We start from the raw sequence: 8,309 nt of genomic DNA, 5'->3' as shown, positions 1-8,309 counted from the left end.
CCCTCATAAACAATAGTGCGAGAAGAGTGCCCCTCACAAGAGTGCTCCTCATAAACAATAGTGCAAGAAGAGTGCTCCTCATAAACAATAGTGCAAGAAGAGTGCTCCTCATAAACAATAGTGCAAGAAGAGTGCCCCTCATAAACAATAGTGCAAGAAGAGTGCCCCTCATAAACAATAGTGCAAGAAGAGTGCCCCTCATAAACAATAGTGCGAGAAGAGTGCCCCTCATAAACAATAGTGTGAGAAGAGTGCCCCTCATAAACAATAGTGTGAGAAGAGTGCCCCTCATAAACAATAGTGCGAGAAGAGTGCCCCTCATAAACAATAGTGTGAGAAGGGTGCCCCTCATAAACAATAGTGCAAGAAGAGTGCCCCTCATAAACAATAGTGTGAGAAGAGTGCCCCTCATAAACAATAGTGCGAGAAGAGTGCCCCTCATAAACAATAGTGTGAGAAGGGTGCCCCTCATAAACAATAGTGCAAGAAGAGTGCCCCTCATAAACAATAGTGCGAGCAGAGTGCCCCAACAAGCAATAGTGCCATCAGAGAGATCCCCATTAACAATTGTGCTGCCAGAGTGCCCCCATAAATAGTAGTGTTTTTATACATCGCCAACTTAAACAACAGTGCCAGCAGAGTACCCCCCATAAATAAAAGTGCTTGCAGAGTACCCCCCCCCCCCCCCATATAAATAATATTATAATAGTGCTAGCAAAGTTCCCCTAACTGTAAATAGTGTTCACATAGTGCCCCATAACCCATCAATAATAGTGTTGGCAGAGAACCCTACACTGAGTGATTCCCATCCCTATAAGCCGACTGGACACCATGAACTTGTGTGAGATTCGGAGGTTCTACCAGGAGGGAGTTTAAGAGATCCCTGAGATTTCTGGAGATCCTTAGAGGTGAATGCCCCACATCTCACAGACATAAGAACAGTGGTCTCTAAGCAGTGGACCTCTTGATATTGCAAAACTACAACTCCCAGCAGGCCCGGACAGTCATTGGCTGTCCGGGGCTGCTGGGAGTTGTAGTTTTGCAACATCTGGAGGCCCACCGTTTGGAGACCACTGCTTTAAGAAATCGGCATTGCAAATATGATGCCACATATATCAGAGATCCCAGCTCTGGTGAGGTGGGGTTCCACTTGTCAGGTCCTTACCTATTTTATGGCCCAGTCAAATAAGTGAAGTAGAAAAAAATACACTTTGAAGCCATTCTTCAGGCAAAATAAAATTCAGATTTTGCCTGGATTTGAGACCCCCAACACCATCCCAAAGTTGTATGCAATGTCCCATCTATACCAAATTGGTACAGATTAAAACCACGGATCATGGCGCACAGAAAATGTGCCCCAAAACAGCTCCATTGGCACTTGACAGGTTATGGGGGTCATAACAGAAATTATACAAATTGGGGATTTTTGTAATTGTACCGACCTTAAAAATCAAGGTAACGTGTCAGTTTGAGCGTTCGCTGAATGGTGTGAATAAGAAGTTGTCCAAATTTCGAAAACTGTTTTTTTCTGTTTTGCAGCAAATTTTAATTTCCGCATATGCAAAAATTCGCATACACGAATATTCGCAAATACGAAAATCAATATTTACCAATATTCGCATATGCAACAATTCGCATATGCGAAAATTAGCGTAAACTATAGTTAACAAGCAAAATTAGCAAATACGAAAATTAACATACACCAATATTCGCGCATTCAAAAATCAGAAAAATGCGAATATTAAGGTAATACAAATTCGCATGTGCGAATATACCTGCTATACCCGCGAATGTGAATATTCGCAATGTGGGTTTTCGCGAATATATACACACACATACACTATTATTCGCATATATGCGAATGTTTATTAAACGAATATTCGTATTTGCTAATTTTCGAACATGCGAATATTGGTTTATGTTAATTTTCGCATTTGCTGATTTTCGTATATGCGAATATTGGTTTATGCTGATTTTCGTATTTGCTAATCTTGCTTATGTTAACTATGGTTTACGCTAATTTTCGCATATGCGAATTGTTGCATATACGAATATTGGTGTGTATTGATTTTCGTATTTGCGAATATTCGTATATGCGAATTTCTGATTGTGTAAATCATGGTTTTTTGTTCATTTGCGCATATGCGAATATATGCATATGTGGGGGGAAACCGCGAATATTACGCATTTAGCGAATATATGACGAATATTCGTCCATATATTCGCTAAATATCGCAAATTCGAATATGGCCTATGCCGCTCAACACTAGTCATTACAAAAGGATAATTGGTCAAACAAAAAACGAGCCCTCATATGGGTCTGTGGGTAGAAATGTAAAAGGGCTGGGTTCATACAACAGAATTTATGCACTGATTTATGCATTACAATTAATGGATTAATATCCAATACACTTCAATGGTATTCCTGCAGCGGAAATTCTGCCGTGTTAACCAGGCCTAACTATTAAAAGGCAAGGATATCCTGCCTGGCGCCCTGACTCTCCTTGCGTACGGTGTAACCACCGCTTTGTACATGAGGAGAGTTTGGGCGCCGGACAGAAGATCACTGGGAGTCCCAGTCGTCAGGGGGATAAGTTTTCATATCCTGGAGTACTCCTTTAAAACTTATCACTTCTCGGCCTTTTGGCTAAGATCAAGTGTAGTACCTTTCCTGTTAGTTGGCGTTATGGAAGACCACCAAGGCAGGATGGGTGTACCAGGGATGGCTGTATAGCACAGCAGTCATCCCCGATGAGACCTGTTCCCTGCTGGATCTGGCCTTAAGGTCCGGGTAGAGTGAAGGCCGAGGTGCACAAGTGCCCTGGGATTGGTGACCCCAGGGTGCCGGAATTCACTTGGGATTGGCAACCCCTCTTGAATGAAAGCACATAGCACGCACTTTTTCTCTCACTCTTCTGGGCACTCACCCTTAGTATCCCGGCCTTCCGGCTAGGATCTGGAAATTTTTATAGATCCGGTTGGATGTCCAGGCAGTATTACACACTGCGCACATCCACTTATTTATTTATTTTTGTCACTGTGTCCACTTTTTGTGTTCGTTTTGTTCACTAGGATTTGGTAGGGTGTGGTAGCCCTTCTGGGTGTCCCTCCTGCTGGTCTAGGGGAGGTGTGTGTGGCCATTAAGTTCCTCACCTCCCTGCTATACCCCGTGGCATCCTGTTTTGGCAGGATGCCAAACCGGTTTTACTGGTTCCTTGGTGGCAACCTGGTTAACGCCTAGTTGTTTGCCGGGAACACTTTCGGTCCCTTAGTAGCTTCGGCGAAAGGGGACATCGTACCTGGAACCTCGCAGGTGCCTTTTGGCCCGGAGGCGAAGGGTTTGGTTTGTTGGGTGGCCTCTCTTCTTTCGGAGAAGGGCTTGCGATAGACCGCATCCTTGTGCACGTTTTTTTGTGTGAACACTTGCACTTTTTACTTGCACATGGGTGATTTGAGAGCACATACCTCGGCTTTCAAAAAAAAATCAAAAACCTTTAAAACTTATCCCCTATCTGCAGGCTAAATGTCTGATCTCTGGGACCTCCTGCAGTCTCCTGAAAGGGTTTCTGGGACCCTGATACAGTGACAATCATTTTGGTGGTTCCTCAGGTTAGGCTGCATTCACACCACGATTGCAAGCTATGGTTGCCTGATCTGGCTGGAGGAGGGGGAAACCGGGTGCTCCCGTACCCCAGCCGGACCGGCGCTGAAATCCATTCACTTTAATGAGCCGACCGGAGTTAAACAGTGACTCCGGTCGGCTCATTTCTGCCCCGTATCCGGTTTTGTGACCAGACCTAAAACCGCAGTATACTACGGTTTCAGGTCCTGTCATAAAACCGGATACGAGGCAAAAATGAACTGACCGGAGTCACTGTTTAACTCCGGTCGGCTCATTAAAGTCAATGGATTTCAGCGCTGGTCCGGCTGGGGAACGGGAGTGCCCGGTTTTCCCCTCTCCCAGCCGGATCCGGAAACTGTAGGCTGCAATTGTGGTGTGAATGCAGCCTTAGGAGCATGGATATCGGAAAAAAATTATTTTGTACTTGCACAGTTGCAGCCATGCCTATCCTAATGTTTTTGGTTGCATGATGTTGTATCGTAAAGTCTTGTTGGGCAGAATGGAGAAGGCGGGAGAAGTATCCGCGCAACAGCGTGGCCAGAATCCTCTGATTAAGAAGCATAATTGTTTTGTAAGACGGGGCGGGGTCCTTTACGGTCCTTTACCGATTTAGCAAGGCGGATCATAAAAGAATCCATGAAGCTTTCTACCGGTCAGTTGTCAATGTGAACCACAATTAAATACAATTTGAAACCATTTACCATAAGGGATCAATAACATTATTGTTTTATATTCTGGACAATTCCACACATTAATTAATTTTTTACAAAACTTTTTTGTTAAGCTTTTTATGTCCCTGTAGGGAACTTTTATAAGCAATCATTAGATTGCTTATACTGATCATTGCTATCCTATTGCATAGTATTGATCAGTTAGATAGGTGCTATGCTAGTACAGCCTGCTTGAAGCAGATCTCCCCGTGGCAAGCACAGAGATGTTCAGAAGGCCTCCGGCTGGTATATGTCAGGCATGGCACCTATCATTGAACCTCCTAAAGGGGTATTCTAGACATAGACATCTTATCCCCTATCCAAAAGATAGGGAATAAGATGTCTGATTGTGGGGGGGGCTCGCTGCTGGAACTCAGCTGGTAGAGGTGCCTGACAGTGGCTGGCTGACAACTATCTTGTGTGTATATGATGGACACCTTTAAAAACATTATTTGTAACTTTTGCTTTGATCTATTATGGTATAAAATGTCTCCATAGGTCAGCTTAGCTTAGTTTCTCTTCTACAGTCTCTTTGGTTTCACATGTACAGTAGTACAGACTGCAGTTCTAGGTTTACAAATAAATACTTCAGAAGTAATTTAAAGGGGTACTCCGGTGGAATTTTTTTTTTAAATCTATCAGCTGGTGCCAGAAAGTTAAACAGATTTGTAAATTACTTCTATTTACAATTGTGGTGCTTCAGTATTGGAGGTGATACCCCGTGCTCCTGTTGTCCTGTCAGGCAGCCTCCTTCAGTGTCCCCAAGGCCCCCTGCACTTGTTTCCCCATTGTAAATATATTTATATTTTATATTTATGTAAAGTGTTATAAAATGTAATGTTGCCTTAAGAGTTATACCATGTGATATGTCATGTGATTGTTACCCAGGAGGTACCAATGACCAGGTGATCCCAAGAATGACCTATGGGCTCCCTGCTAGTCTCCCCCATATAAGCCCTGGGTGGAGCTTCTCTCTCTTTGAGCTCTGCTCTTCTGCTGATGTCCAGTGCAGTCACCTAGTGTGTGTGCCCTGAGTATTGGAGGCCTCAAAGTCCAGTCCTACTGCCACCTTTGAAGGCCCTGACATCTGTGCTAATCAACGGGTGCACGTCCCGTCTCAGTCCATGCCAAAACAGCTTTGTTGTTAAATAAACCCTAAAACCATACTGTGACTCTCCTAGTTATAATAGAGACATTAGCAGTGGCATAAAGACTGATACTTTAGGGAACTCAGTGTTCCAGAGGACAAAGGATGATGACAAACAAGCAATGTCTATAGATGATATCATGGATAAAGAGACTTTCCAAGATAAAAAACAACAATTGGGTAGCCCCTTTACCTTTTTGCACAACCAGGTGTTATTTACCTAGTAACAGAGAGCAAGCCATGGAGGGCTTGAACACACTATGTAAAACTTTGAAAAGAAAACCTGGAGTGAAAAAAAGACTTTACAGAATTCATCAAAAGGATGCTGGACAATAATCATGCTGACGTAGCACAATCACTGGATAAAGGTAAAGAACACTGGTATCTGCCAATGTTTGGCGTTTACCATCCACACAAGCCGGATCAAATAAGAGTTGTGTTCGATTCCAGTGCCCAACATGAAGGCGTTTCATTAATTGTCATACTGCTGAGTGGTCCAGATCTAAACAACACACTTCTGGGTGTCCTCTTACGCTTCAGGAAAGAGCCTATTGCCTTTACAGGTGATGTGCAACAGATGTTTTATTGTTTTCTAGTGAGAGGACAATCGTGACTTCCTGTGGTACAAGGATAACAACATAGATAAAGAGGTAACAGAGTAACGGACTTGCTTCAGTTAACACACCTGAAGGAGCAGTCAACATTCTCAGCAACGCAAAAGAAATGCTGGCGTAGTCTAATCTGCGACTACACAAGATTTGCTCTAATAGCAAACAAGTAATGGAAGCTTTCACAACAGAAGACAAAGCTAAAGACCTTTACCTGGGAACAGACACCGATCCTTTGCAGAAGAGTCTAGGCCTAAGCTTGGATCTAGATAAAGACTGTTTTGTGTTTCAGGTTTCTTCAGCAGAAAAGCCATTCACAAGAAGAGGGATCCTAAACTCTGTTAACAGTCTCTATGATCCTCTCAGGTTTGTGGCACCAGTCACCATAGACTGCAGCCACATTGTTTCATAAGATTTTCTGACTGGATTTCAGGGTTATAGCAAGGTTAATCCATGTTGCCAAAAGCTTCCAGAAGAAAACCAATGATGATGAACCTGGAAGCTGGGGAGTTTTCCATGAAAGGGTCAGTTTAGAAGAACTTTCACTAGCCAAGACAGTTATAACTTCTTCTGTACAACACACGTTTCAGGCAAGAATATGACTGTAATGAACAACAAAAGACGCTTCCAAAACATAGCCGTCTTACAAGACTCAGTCCCTTTATAGATCAAGATGGACTATTGAGAGTAGGTGGCCGTTTATACTTTGCCACGCTGTCAGATGAGGAGAAACAGCTTGTCATCATTCCTCACGATCACCACATTGCTAACTTGATCATAAGAGATTATCACAATCAATTAGTACACCAAGGGCGCCATATTACTGAAGGTGCAATCAGAGCTGCAGGTTTTTGGATCCTTGGTGGAAAACGTCTAGTGTCTGGAATCATTCACAAATGTGTCATATGTCGTAAGCTCAGAGGGAGATTGGAAAGCCAAAAGATGGCAGAGTTACCAATAGATAGAGTCAATCCTGAACCTCCATTCACTAGTGGGGGTGTTGAGGTGTTTGGTCCCTGGGAAGTTGTAACACGCCGAACTAGAGGAGGCAGCGCTGACAGCAAACGCTGGGCTGTTCTTTTCACATGTCTTTCTATAAGAGCAGTGCATATAGAATTGATTGAGTCCATGTCAGCATCCAGTTTCATCAATGCTCTAAGAAGATTATTTTCTGTTTGTGGTCCGGCTAAGTTGATCTGCTTTGATAGAGGTACTAACTTTGTAGGAGCATGCAAGGAGCTGCATATATGCTCAAATAATGCAGAACTTTAGACAATCTTCAAGACAAAGGATGTACATGGCTCTTTAACACTCCACACTCTTCTTACATGGGAGAGATTAATAGGTGTAGCCAGGCGCATTTTAGATGCAGTGTTGCTCCAAGCCAAACCTACTCGTTTGACTTTGAGTACCTTTATGGCAGAGGTTATGGTCATCATTAACACAAGACCTTTGGTGCCAATATCTACAGATCCAGATAACCCAACAGTTCTTATCCCCTGCTATGCTCTTGTCCTGCGGAGACTTTAGTTCAACAGAACTTCATGTAAAGCAATGGAAACAAGTCCAATGCCTGGCTGATACGTTTTTGAAGAGATGGAGGAGAGATTACTTGTTTACCTTACAAAGTCGCAAGACTAGTCCCAATGTCAAGGTGGCAAACATTGTGTTATTGAAAGATATTTAAGAAAGCAGAAACAACTGGCCTATGGGAATTGTCACAAATATGTTGCCAAGTAAAGATGTCAGAAAGGTTGAAGTTAAAGTGACAAAACAAGGGACTGTTAAAGTGTATGCCAGACCAGTTTCAGGTGTCATTGTTCTCCTTTGAGTATGCACAATACATAACATAGAGCTTGTCACTGACAGCTTTCAAACGTGACATTTGCCATGAGTTCAAGACCATACTGTGGATTACAATTGGGGTTGGAGATAGTTTGACCTAGTACGGCTTTCTCGATCCGAAGATGGGTTTATGGACGAAACTATTTCTTTACGTGGACTACCAGCTTGAAGTGCCACAGTCAAGAGACACAGAGTTCTGGTCAGGAATGTACAATGGTCCCTCAACATACGATGGTAATTCGTTCCATACGACCCATCGTTTGTCGAATCCATCGTATGTTGAGGGATTCGTGCAATGTAAAAAGTGCATTTATACTCACCTGTCCCCGCTGCTCCGGACCGCGTCCTCACCGCTCCCGATGCTGTCCAGCTGCTCC

The 8,309-nt window shown here is 43.3% G+C and overlaps 1 pseudogene; it reads left to right on the top strand.

Moving 5' to 3' along the window:
* The first annotated feature begins 2,627 nt into the window (after nt 1–2,627).
* On the top strand, nt 2,628–2,700 carry LOC130283630 (U2 spliceosomal RNA; annotated as a pseudogene).
* The last annotated feature ends 5,609 nt before the right edge of the window (nt 2,701–8,309 follow it).

This window comes from Hyla sarda, chromosome 7 (genome assembly GCF_029499605.1).
Source record: "Hyla sarda isolate aHylSar1 chromosome 7, aHylSar1.hap1, whole genome shotgun sequence".
Taxonomy (NCBI): domain Eukaryota; kingdom Metazoa; phylum Chordata; class Amphibia; order Anura; family Hylidae; genus Hyla; species Hyla sarda.
The sequence above is the reverse complement of the archived record's forward strand: the minus strand, read 5'-3'. Positions and strand labels throughout refer to the sequence as shown.